Below are 14,108 nucleotides of genomic sequence, written 5' to 3'. Positions count from 1 at the left end.
TGGACAGGTACATGTAAAAGTATGAGATTAGAACACTCCCTAACACCATACACAAAAATAAGCTCAAAGTGGATTAAAGACCTAAATGTAAGGCCAGACACTATCAAACTCTTAGAGGAAAACATAGGCAGAACACTCTATGACATAAATCACAGCAAGATACTTTTTGAGCCGCCTCCTAGAGAAATGGAAATAAAAACGAAAATAAACAAATGGGACCTAATGAAATTTAAAAGCTTTTGCACAGCAAAGGAAACCATAAGCAAGACGAAAAGACAACCCTCAGAATGGCAGAAAATATTTGCAAATGAAGCAACTAACAAAGGATTAATCTCCAAAATATACAAGCAGTTCGTGCATCTCAATATCAAAAAAGACAACCCAATCAGAAAATGGGCAGAAGACCTAAATAGACATTTCTCCAAAGAAGATATACAGAGTGCCAACAAACACATGAAAGAATGCTCAACATCATTAATCATTAGAGAAATGCAAATTAAAACTACAGTGAGATATCATCTCACACCGGTCAGAATGGCCATCATCAAAAAATCTAGAAGCAATAAATGCTGGAGAGGGTGCAGAGAAAAGGGAACACTCTTGTACTGCCGGTGGGAATGTAAATTGATACAGCCACTATGGAGAACAGTATGGAGGTTCCTTAAAAAACTACAAATAGAACTACCATACGACCCAGCAATCCCACTACTGGGCATATACCCTGAAAAAACCATAATTCAAAAAGATACATGCACCACAATGTTCATTGCAGCTCTATTTACAGTAGCCAGGACATGGAAGCAACCTAAGTGTCTACTGACAGATGAATGGGTAAAGAAGATGCGGCACATATATACAATGGAATATTACTCAGCCATAAAAAGAAACGAAATTGAGTTATTTGTATTGAGGTGGATGGACCTAGAGTCTGTCATATAGAGTGAAGTAAGTCAGAAAGAGAAAAACAAATACCATATGCTAACACATATATATAGAATCTAAGAAAACAAACAAAAAAACAAACAAAAATGGTCATGAAGAACGTAGGGGTAAGATGGGAAAAAAGACACAGACCTACTAGAGAATGGACTTGAGGATATGGGGAGGGGGAAGGGTAAGCTAGGACGAAGTGAGAGTGTGGCATGGACATATATACACTACCAAACGTAAAATAGATAGCTAGTGGGAAGCAGCTGCATAGCACAGGGAGATCAGCTGGGTGCTTTGTGACCCCCTGGAGCGGGGGGATAGGGAGGTTGGGAGGGAGGGAGACGCAAGAGGGAAGAGTTTTAGGAACATATGTATATGTATAACTGATTCACTTTGTTATAAAGCAGAAGCTAACACACCATTGTAAAGCAATTATACTCCAATAAAGATGTTACAAAAAAAATAAATAAAAGACATTCAGGATTTCTACAGTGAAAACTACAAAGTATTGATGAGAGAAATTAAGAAAGACTTAAACAAATGGAAAAATGTCATGTTTATGGTTTCCAAGACACAGTATGATTAATATGACTCTTTTCCCTAAATTGAACTATGTTCAATGCAATCCTAATAAAATTCTGAAATTTTTTAGTGGAAACTGACAACTGGATTCTAATATTTATGTGGAAATACAAAGGGTGTAGAATAACAAAAGCAATTTTTAAAAGGGAGTTGGAGAACTTAACCAGCTTGTGTTCAAGACTTACTATAAAGTTACAGTGATCAAGATAGTTTGGGTATTAGTGAAAATATAAACATATAGATCAGTGGAACAGATTAGAGAGTCCATAAATAGACCCACATGTATTTGGTCAATTGTTTTGACACAGGTGCCAAGGCAATTTTGTGAGAAAAGAAGAGTCTTTTCAACAAATGGTACAAGATGTTCATGTGAGGAAAAAGTGAATATTGATGGTTAACCCATACCATACACAAAAAATTGATTCTAAATGGATTATAGACCCAAATGTAAAACTTAAAAGAACTGTAAAACTTCTAAAAGAAACCATAAGAGAATATTTTTGCAAATCTGGGGTAGGCAAAGTTTTATTAGATAACACACAGAAAGCACCAACCATAAAAGAAGAAAATAATAAATTAGACTTCAATTAAAATAAGAGCCTTTTGTTCTTTGAAGGACATCATTAAGAAAGTACAAAGGCAAGCCACAGATTGGGAGGAAATGTTTGCAACATATATGTCAGAAAAAGGCTCTGTATTCAGGATAAAAAGAACACTGACAGCTCAATAATAAAAAGACAGTGAGAAAATGGGCAAAAGATTTGAAGAGATACTTCTCAAAAGAAGATATGAGAAAGGTGCTCAACACCATTAGTCATCAATGAAATGCAAATTGAATGACAATGAGATACCACTACATGCCGGCTAGAATGGCTAAAATCAGTGGTGTTCTGGTAAATGTTTAAGAGCTAGGTCTGGGTGGGGTAGGAGTAGAGGAAGCCTGACTAGCAGTGTTTGCTGATTTCTATGGTGTAAATACTCTCACTATGATCAATTTCAAGCTACCAACAAGATGTCAGTGAACCCAGAGTTGGGAAGAGATGCATACAATTGGCTCCCACAAACTGGTGCAAACTAGCTCCAGCACACTACTAAAATGTTTAAAACTGACTGGCCCTCTTCCACTGGTAGAGATATGGGGCAGCTGGAACTCTCTTACACTGCTGTTGAGGATGTAAGATGGTAAAACCACTGGGCAAGAAGAGTTTTGCAGTTAAACATCATATGCTATATAACTCAGTCATTGAACATCTGGGCATACTCAAGTTCACAGCAGCTTCATTTGTAATAGCCCCAAATTGGAAACAACCCAAATGTTCACCAGCAGACGACATACTGTGGCATATTCATACAATGGAATATTAATCAGCAATAGAAAGGAATGAGCTGTTGGTACACAAACCATATGGACGAATCTCAAAATTATTATGCTGAGTGAAAGAAGACAGAAAAGAAAAAGAATACATGATGTCTGCTTCAATATACAAGGTTTGGGCTTCCCTGGTGGTACAGTGGTTTAAGAATCTGCCTGCCAATGCCTGGGACATGGGTTCGAGCCCTGGTCTGGGAAGATCTCATGTGCCACGGAGCAACTAAGCCCGTGCGCTCTAAAGCCTGCGAGCCACAACTACTGAGCCCACATGTTACAACTACTGAAGCCCACGCGCCTAGTGCCCATGCTCTGCAACAAGAGAAGCCACTGCAATGAGAAGCCCACACACTGCAACGAAGAGTAGCCCCCACTCGCTGCAACTAGAGAAAGCCCGTGCGCAGCAACGAAGACCCAATGCAGCCAAAAATAAATAAATAAATAAATAAAAAATATATATATATATACATATATATATATATATATATACACACACAAGGTTTTTTTTTTTTTAATGGAATCTATAGTGACAAAAACATATCGGTGTTTGCCTAGTGAGGGGGTGGAAGGATGGATTACAATGGGCACAAGGTAATCTTTGATGGTCGGGAAATGTTTGTAATCCTGATTATGGAGATGGACTCATGGGTGTATACATATGTCAAAACTGATCAAGCTATACATTTTAAATATGTGCCATTTCATGTACTTCAATTATATCTCGATGAAAGTGAAAAAATATTTTAAAAAGTGCAAACTCCTGGGCTTGACCCCAAGCTCGGAGATGGGAGAACTGAGAGAGGAGCTGGACTTGAAGTTTAATAAACTCCTCAGATGATTCTTAGAAACTGGGAGACCTACTGAAGAGGAACACCCCAAATCTAATCAGGTGTGACAAGTTTGATTTTCAAGGTGGATAAAGGAAGGTGTGTTTATACTTCAAAGTAGAGCCTGTGTTTTGATAGCCCAGCAGTAGCATTTGCATGGTCTAACTGTCCTAGCTTGTGCTAGGTGCGCCCCCATGCATGTAGGTTTGTCTGACTTTGCCCCCACTAGGTGGCGAAGATGGGAGAGTTGACTGTCGGGGCAGCTGAGAATTACAAGGGTAGGTTCAAGTCTCCTTTCTACCACTTCCTAGCTGAGTGACCTCTTGGCCACACCTCTCTGTCTCAATTACCTACTGCTGTGGATCCAAGCCAGTCCAAGACATTGCAGCTTAAAACAGATGCTCATCACCCGGTGATCTGGGTAGGGCTTACTGGGGCCAGTTAGTCTCTACTTCATGTAGGGAGGGTCAGCTGGGGTGCTTCTCCGAGGCTGAAGGATCCACTTCCAATCCACCTGGGTGCTGGCTACCTCCTGGGCGCTCTGGCACAATTGTAGACTGAGCCTCTGTCCCTCTCCAGATAGATCTTTCCATGAGCTGCTCTTTATAGTTTCCTTTATAGCATCACGGCTGGACTCTAAGAGAGAGTGTTAAAGAGGATGAGGCAGAAGTTGTATCCCCTTGTACGATCTAGCCTCAGAAGTCACACAGTGTCACCTCGCCCGGCTGATCATCCTTTAACACCTTCCCTCTTGTTCATCCTCTTGCAGCCACGCCGGTCTTTCTGTTCCTCTAAAGCTCTAAGTCTGTTCCTGTTCCAGTGTGTTGGCACCTGCTCTTCCCTCGGCCTGAAGCACTTCCCCTTGCCCCGCAGATCTGCACAAGACAGACCCCTTCTCATGGTTTAGGTCTCAGACAAATGTCATCACCTCAGAGAAACTTTCCCTTCTGATCTTCCCTTCCCACCCCCGCAAATCTTGCCAGCACTATTCAATAGAACTTTCTGGCATCATGGAAATATGCTTTACCTGCGCTGTTGCATATGATAGCCACTATCCACAAAATTTTCAGAACTGGAGTTCAACTTTTCCTTGATTTTAATAAGCTTCCAATTAAATTTAAATAGCTGCATAGAGCTAGTTGCTACCACATTGGTGAGCTCAGCTCTATTCCATCATTTCATCCTATTTTCTTCATAGCCGCTATCACCATTCAAAATTATTTACTATTTCTTTTTATGTTTTCAACTTTTTTATTATGACAAATTCAACTCTATAGAAAATTGCAAGAATACTAGAATGAACCCTTCACCTAGATTAATGGAGTGACTGTCTTCCCAAGTGTGCTTTATCTTCTATTGGGTGATATATAATTTTTGGCAGGAGGTGGCTGAACTCTTTGACAGTTAGTTGCAGATATCATAGCATTTCACCCCTAAACACCCCTAAGAACAAGGACATTCATGCTATCATCATGCTGAAGGAATTTAACACGAACACAATACTATTATCTAATATTGATATCATACCATTGTCTGATATGTCACCTGTATTCAGCTTCACAAATTGTCCCTCAAATGTCTTCTGTGGCATTTTTTTCTTCTGATCTGGGATGCAATACAGAATCACGTGTGGTGTTTGTCTTATCTTCTTATTCTCCTTTAATCTGAAACAGTTCTTAGCCTTTCCTGGTCTTTCATGACCTTGGCATTTTTGAAGAGCAGAAGCCAGTTGTATTGAGAAATGCCCTTGGACTTGTTTCCTTGTTTCCTCATAATTGCATCCAGGTTATGCACTTTGGCTGGAGAGCCACTTAGGGACGTGTTCTCAGTGCATCAAATCAGGAGGCACCTGACGTTAATTTGTTCTATTACTGGGGACACTTATTTTGATCACTTGGTAAAGGTGGTATTCACCAGAGCTCTCCATTGTCAAGGAACTGTTTTATTTTTTTCCCTTGGCAGTTTATAACTAGTCTATAGGGAGATCCTTTGCGACTATGTGACTATCCTGTTTCTCGTCAAATTTTCATTCAATGGTTTTGACATTCATTGATAATTAAGCCTGAATCAATTATTGCTATGGAGTTGCAAAATGATTCTTTTCCTCTTTATTTCCTCCTCTATCTATGAGGTGGCCTTCTACTGTAAAGAAGATCTTTCCTTTCCCCTTTTATATTTATGTATTTATATGTTTGTCTGAATCAGAATAAACTCATGGATTTCATTTGATGTACTATAATCCATTACTGTCATTATTCATTTTGATATTAAAATTGATCCAGTCTAGGCCAGTGGGAGCTCCTGTAAGCTGGTGTCTATGTTCTTCTGACATACCCCCTTCAATCCTTGAGATTTCCTTTCTGGCATAATAAGATATTCCAGGTTTACCTTAATTAATTAATTAACTAATTAAAATGTGTATTATGTTTCTCTCCCATCAGAAGATAAGCTCTTCTCTCTCCTAAGATTCTTCACACTTAAATGCTTAGGTATAAATTGGACAAGAGCAGTCTTAGAAATCTATTTCTGGAACTAACAAGGGCCATTCTGCATGAAAAGGAAAGAAGGTTCAAATTCCATGCAGTTCTTAACTGTTTGATCATAACAGCAGCGTGTAGAGTCAGTGAGGCTGCATAAGTGATGAACACCATGGCCCATAGGGCTAGGCCTTCCCAGGTTCCTCTCTGCACTTCATTACTTCTAAACTGTTAACTTTGGATAAGTCACATTGCTCTAAGCCTCAGTTTCACTATCTCATTATCATCAAAATGGGACACCACTAACAGTACCTCGTCACACGGTTGTTATAAGGACTAACGAAGACAATATACATAAAGTGGTTAGCACAGTGCCTGGCACGTGTAGATGGTTGATAAATAGTAGGTATTATTATTATTTACATTTTCTCATCTAGTGTTTCCAGGAGCTCTGTGAAATATCTTCATTTGTAGATGAGGAAACTGAGGTTCAGAGTAGTTAACTAAATTACCCAAGGTCACACCTAGATGGTGAGGAAGTCCAGGTAGGAACCTGTGGAGAGGCTTTTCCAATTACCCTGGAGGGTGAGAACAGACCTAGGTGAAGCAGAGCCCTTTATACCTGGCCTGGCCATGCACACCTCCCCGCAACGCCCTGAAGAGTGTAGGCAGAGGGGGTCACTGCTCGTGGCGAAGTGACCAGGGCCTGCAAAGGAGTGACAGTCCTTTTTACTACCAGAGGTTTATCAGTGATACTGCAGACCATATGTGGCAGCAGAATAGTGGGTGAGATCATGAACTTGAGTTAGACCTGGGTTTTCATCCTGAATGGGAGATCTCGAGTAAGTTACCTAGCCTCTCTGGGTCTTAGTTTCCTTATCTGTAGAAGGGTGGGAAGGGGGTGAGGAGGGATAAATTAGGAGATTGGGATTGACATATACACACTACATATATAAAATAGATATCCAATAAGGACCTACTGTATAGCACAGGGAACTCTACTCAATACTCTCTAATGGCCTATATGGGAATAGAATCTAAAAAAAAGTGTATACATGTATATGTATAACTGATTTACTTTGCTGTACACCTGAAACTAACACAACATTGTAAATCAACTATACGCCAATAAAAAAAAAACTTCAGGGCTTTTGCACTGGCTATTCTCTCTGCCTACAATGCTCTTCCCCCTACACTCACATAGTTAACCCCTTTATATCCCTTATATCTTTATTAAAATCACTGAGCCCTACCTCGATCACCTTACTTAAAAATAACATTCACTCTCTCCACTCCATCGCCTTCTCCTGGCTCTATGCCTACCCTCCTCCCCACCCCTCCCCCCACCCCCCTCCCCACCCCTCCCCCCCACCCCAGGCACTTCTTACCACTAACGATACATCATTCACTTATTTATTATTTTCTTTGCTCATTGTATTTCTCACCACAGTAGAATGTCATCTCCACCAGAGCAAGGACTTTGGTCTCTCTGGGTCTCTGAGAAAAGTGCCTGGACATAATAATAGTTCAATAAATATTCCTGGTTGTTGTCACCATAAACAAACCACACCACAGTGCTAAATTTTTAGGAAATGCTCAAAACAAGCAACGTTATCAAATCATGTTGATGTTTCAGTCCGTTTTTAATGCCAAATTCCTGTCATTTTTAGTTATGGCCTAAGGCCTCCAAATAAGTCTGGGACTTCCTCTTTCTCTACCTTACATCCCCCTTTCCACTGTGACCTGCAGCGTATCCTTACGTGGAGCTTGCAGAAATGCAGACTCTTGGGCCCCACCTCAGCCTGACTGCAGTCAGAACATGCATTGGAACAAGACCGCTGGGTGACTTGTGTCAGGTCAAGTTGCTAGCGTCCATCACTTTCTTCTTTCCTGGAATCTCTCTTTTCCTGCTCCCCAAATCTTTCATCCATGCTGCCGTAGTTTTCTAATTTGACTTAAAGCTTCTTTCCTATGCACATTAGCTCTCTGGTGCTCCAAGGGGACTTTTCATGTTCCTCTGCCTACACATCTTGTCTCCTCGAGGTGCCCCTTCATCAGATGGGGAGCTGTTTGAAGCCAGAGGCTCTCCCTACCTACCTCCACCTCCCACTGCCTCCGCCTGCCTTAACTTACTAGGATCTGTCCCGAGAGCAGATGAATCATTTCACATCTTTGTTTCCTTTGTTTACTCCAAGGATCTAAAGATGTTTAACACAGCATTGCTTTCATGGATTCTTAGGTCTCCATGCTTCCTAAAAAGGCGGGACCACTCTGTCTTCCCTGGTATGCAAATTCACTTTTGTTTTAGCCAGTGAACATTGGGAACAGCCTGAGTGCCAGTCCCTAGATAAAGTGGCTGCCAGGGAAATAAATATGCTTGAGACACAATTCCTGGAAATAAGCTCACAGCCTTGTGGATGCCCCACGTGGACACCCCACGTGGACACACTAACAGGAGTCTTCATTGTCATATCATCCGATTCAGTGGCAAACATCTAAATGCACACCTGCAGGAATAAAAAAAAAATCTATGGCACAATCATACTGTAAAATTCTATGTAGCAGTGTATTTATTTATTTATACTTATTTTTGGCTGCATTGGGTCTTCGTTGCTGCGCGCGGGCTTTCTCTAGTTGCGGCAAGCGGGGGCTACTCTTCATTGCAGTGTGCAGGCTTCTCATTGCAGTGGCTTCTCTTGTGGCAGAGCATGAGCTCTAGGCACACAGGCTTCAGCAGTTGTGGCTCACGGGCTCTAGAGCACAGGCTCAGTAGCTATGGTGCACGGGTTTAGTTGCTCCGCGGCATGTGGGATCCTCCCGGTCCACGGCTCGAACCCACGTCCCCTGCATTGGCAGGCGATTCTTAACTGCTGTGCCACCAGGGGAGTTCCTATGTAACAGTTTTTAAAGAAAGGGAGATAAATATAGAATTACTGCCAGAGAAAGATCTCCAGGACAGGTTGAGTAAAAGAAAACATCTTGCAGAATATGTGCCTTTTGATGCTGATTAGAGCTTAAATATAAACATTTATATTTAATGTGTACAGAAAGGATTGAATGGACACACAAACTAATGACAGTGATCAAGGGAGACTTTAGCCTTATCTGTCATTTTTTTTTTAACATGGAGAACATTTGTGTGTATTATTTGGGCAATTATAGAATTCATAATAATTTTAAAACATAACACTATTCAATTCAAATTAAAGATATAGGGCAAGAGCAACCAATGTGACCAGAACTGGGGGGTGGAGAGATATCATAGGCTTTGGAAACAACTTTATGTGGCCAAGGTACAATCGTTCCGATTATATGGATGACTTGACTGAGACAAGCAGTGGTTAAGTGACTTGCTTAGAGTCCCATAGCTACTAGATAAGATAGGTCGAATGGAGCACAGGTACTTTGTGCTAAATGCGGAGTGGTCCCTGAGTGAAGGATGAGAAAAGCAAGCACCCTCCTCCACCACTAGGTTAGATGTGGCCATCCCCACCTATCCCAATAGGCCTGAGTCTGATCTGCATTTATCCATTTTTTGGCCTCCATCCCAAGACTCCCTTCCTTAAGATGATGGAGACATGACAGTTTCCTCTTTCCCTGAGGGCATCCACCTCCCCCTCTCCCTTTTATCTGCTTCCTACAAACTTAGATCTTTGGTCCTGACATCTGCTACAACTTTGCAAGAGGAACTTGACAAATTACTGCTCCTCTTGCAATATTCTGAGCTATAGGCCAGAAATCTGGATTCCCAGCTTCTTCTCCCAAGTTCTCAGCTTCACCATCAACCCCAGCCCAGGCACCACACAGGTAGGCAAGACCAATTTCCTGGACACAGGTCTGATCGGGCATTACCTCTGGGGAGCAAGGATCTTCTATTTTTATGATTCTTGCACACTCTAAAAATAAGTTGCGGAGGCAAGCAGAGCACATAAAATCAAACAACATTAACAATAAAAGACTTGACTTCAAAAGTGTCTATACTCATTTCAGAAAACCATAGAGCTGAAAATTATTTCCCAGGCAAAAAACATCCAGCAGTAATCAAGCTAGAACAAGATCATGAGTAAGACACACCTTGCTAAGTGCTCGGTACACAGTGAATGTTAGGAAGGGGGGTTTGAAACAACTGAAGCATTGTTCTCAAAGGTGCCCTGTATATATGCTGAAATGAACAAAAGGAGGTTTTAGTGTTTCTCAAAACAAAGACAGCTAGCTCTGGAACCAATAGTAAAACACCAGAACATCATAAAAGGCTGAACATGGGAATCAACTCTACCAAGAGTGAGAGCAGTAGGCCTGCAAGAACCAGATTTGGAAACGACATCTCCAATTTTGTTTGCCCAAATTTGCCAAGCACAATAGATTAGGAGCCCTTATGGCTGTACCCAGCTAATTGCACTTAATTATTTGTACACTTCAGATGACCTTTCAGCAATGAGCCCAATTAATTAAATGCAGACACACAAGTCAGATTTGGAAGGAAGGGGGAGGGCTGGGTTCATTTCAAAATCAAACCTGTGTTATTTTATTTTATTTTGAAAAGTCACCGAGAGGACACATGTAAAAACAGTAGTTCATATGGAACACTCCTGCAGGATATGGTAGAGAATATTTACTAGGACTTCCTGGGACCTGTCAAAGCCCTGAGGTTCATAATGCCAGAGAAGGAGGGAAAGGGGAGAAGATTGTCTTAGCAGGAGTAGGGCTGATCTTCATAGCCTAGGAGAGGGAAGGCAGGTAGAAAATAGGCCTAGGGTGATTTGAAAATCAGGTTCAATGCATTGCTAGAGTCTTCATCTAGTCTTTATCAAGGAAACCTCAAATCCCATTAGGCAGGACAGAAGGAATGGATAATTTCTAGAGACAATGTTTCTCACATTTCCATCACTCATGAACACCTTCACAATTTTTACAATATTCAAGTGATTTGTCCTACTGTTTCCATTTTTCTTATAAATCGGTAAAATGATTTCCCAAAGGGTTGCGCCATCTGTCACTGCCACCACTGTGTCTTATCTAGTCTTTTCACCACACCAGCATCATCTACCACATCCACCTGCCCACTCAGTGAGGCCCCTTGGGGACGGGTTCCCTTTATTTTGAACAAACCACAGAAAATGCCCCAATTTCTCATTTGCCAGTTTTAAAACATCCCCTTCCCTCTTCAGCCCATGCAGCCTGACTCCCTTAATGATATTCCAGAATGACTGCTCACGAAGTCCTTCATTCTACCAACATTTCTCCTTTAGAGTCCTCTTCATTCATAGCTGAAATTCAGCTAGCTCTCCCATCAGAGGCAGAGGGGAGATTGCTAACAAGGAAGGGGCCAGAGGTATGTGCTTCAAAAATTTTGGATGCCCCAGCAGGTTTCCAGGTAGATTGATTCAAGCTTTCTTGGTTAAGTCAGGTCAACCATCCTTTGCTGTGAAGGCTTAGCCCTGGAATTCTTTTAGAGGCCACGCTGATTCCCTCTGATCTTTCACTCAGACTGCAGAAGGTCCCTACCCCAGTCCAGCCTCAGAAGTGGTTCTAAAGCTGCTTGACTCAGAGGTCTACCTGTGCATTAGCGATGGGTATGCATGGAGAGCTCGAGAGCTGATGGGGATTTTGATAGCCAATGAGAGCCATGGAGATTTCTGAGATATGGACTCAATGTCTCTACTGACAGAAAAAAAGGCAGCCCCCTCAGAGCGGATGGAGGTGAGAAGAAGCTGAAAGGAATGGGAGCAGGGGGTGAAATATTGTCAAGGACCACACAGGGGGGAAAGACCCCTCTTGACACCCATTTCCTCTGCTCCCTCTACACCCAACCCTACAACTTCTCCCCTAGGTCTACAAAGAGTCTAGCCCTAGAGCCTTCTGTCTCAGGCACCAAAGGAAGGGATGGTGAAGCTATGACCAAAATAAAAGGGATTAATTAAGTCTCAGCGCCAGGTACAAAAGGCAGTTTTGCGACTCAAGCCCAAATGATGACACAACAGTATCTGAGAGTTCTTGAAACCTTAATTGCTGCTTAATTGTTTGAACAAGAGTTTCTTTTCAAAACCAGTGTCTCTTGTTTATCCTGGCTGGAATCTGCCTGAGGCAGGGCAGAAGGGCAGCTACTGCTACTTCCCACTCAAGATGGGGGCCAATTATTGAGCACCTGGAATGAGCCAGGCTGTGTATCCATGCCCTCAGATGGCTCTGAATTTAACCTTGCCCAGTCTTTTGGGGGGCTGGTACTACACCCACCATCTTCAGCATTATGGAGACCTGAAGGTGATCAGCGTTTCCTTTACAAGTTTGTTCCTTTCAAGACCTAGAGGTTAGGTCTATTTGCTCATGGGCAAAGATGACAGTAGCCATGCACTGCTTCTAACCACAGGGCACCTCACGACAAAACACTGTTCTTGGAAGATCTTGGCCATTCAATTCAGTGCGTAAGTATGCGTAGTGCATAATGCATGAACACGTGTAACGTAAAAGGAGAATAAATAGAAGACTTGGAGAAAGTTCTCATTCCGAAACTTTACTTCTGCCACTAACCAGTTTATGGCTTTGAACACATACTACTAATAATAACTATTAAATGTTTTGAGCATTTGCTTTATACGAGATACTCTCCGTGCATTATCTCAGTTTATCCTCACGAGAACCTATGAAGTGGGAACAATTATAAGCCCCAATCAATAAGAAACCTAAGGCAAGAGCCCAAGGTGATATAGCTATAAGTAGTAGAGCCAAAATTACTTTCAACAAGATCAATTATTTTTAGGATAACCAATCATCCTGGTTTGCCTGGGACTGAGGGGTTTCCTTGGACACGGGACTTTTAGTGCTAAAGCCAGGAATGTCCCAAGCAAACTGGGATGAATTGGTCACTTTAATTATTTTCTGAGTGTATTTTACAATAAACACTTGGTTCATCTAAAAGTATTTTGTTTCTATCATTTCATTAACCATAGCTTTGAGTTTTCTTTTTTGAATCCAATTCTTTTCCTTATACAGGCATACCTCAGAGATATGTTCCATCCCAGACCACTGCAGAAAAGCGAAAATTGCAATAAAGTGAGATGTATGGATTTTTTTGGTTCCCAGTGCATATGAAAGTTATGTTTACACTATACTGTGGTCTGTTAAGTGTGCAATCACATTATGTTTTAAAAAAAATGTACATACCTTAATTAAAAAATACTTTATTGTGAAAAAATGTCAAACCAATTTCAATAGTAACAGAAAAGATTGCTGATCACGGATCACCATAATAGATATAATACTAATGAAAAAGTTGGAAATATTGCAAGAATTACCAAAATGTGATACAGAGACGTGAAGTGAGCAAAGGCTGTTGGAAAAATGGTGTCGATAGACTTACTGGATGTGGAATTGCCACAAATCTTTAATTTGTATAAAACGTAGTATCTGAGAAGCACAGTAAAGCGAAGCACAGTAAAATGAGGAATGCCTATATTTTGTAAGTCTCACCTTTGCTGAGTGTGGATTGTGTTAGCTTTAATTTGCATAGATATTTTTCTACTGGTAATATTCATCATAAATTAGATGAAAAAAACGGTTTATAATTACTCCTTGGCTAATGCATGATACAACCATGTGCAATTCTCACCAGTGACTCTGGGATTTTATGGCTCATCACATTACTAACCTGATTGTTCTATAAACTTGTTGTGACTTTGCCTACTAACTGGTCACATACTTGACAGTGCAAAGAGCACGTAGCACAGTCAAAACACTATACACTAGTGAAAAAAATAGTGGGAATAAAGAGTCTGGCTTTGTGGAGAGGAAACTTTCACATATTTAAAATGTTTTAGTTTTATTCGACAAATTGTATGAATTTCCTACTCTGTGCCTTGTACTCTCCAAGATGCTGGGATCCAGTGGTTATCAAGACCCGGTCCTTGCTCTCATAGTCCAAGCAGA

This window comes from Tursiops truncatus, chromosome 3, assembly GCF_011762595.2.
Source record: "Tursiops truncatus isolate mTurTru1 chromosome 3, mTurTru1.mat.Y, whole genome shotgun sequence".
Taxonomy (NCBI): domain Eukaryota; kingdom Metazoa; phylum Chordata; class Mammalia; order Artiodactyla; family Delphinidae; genus Tursiops; species Tursiops truncatus.
The sequence above is the reverse complement of the archived record's forward strand: the minus strand, read 5'-3'. Positions refer to the sequence as shown.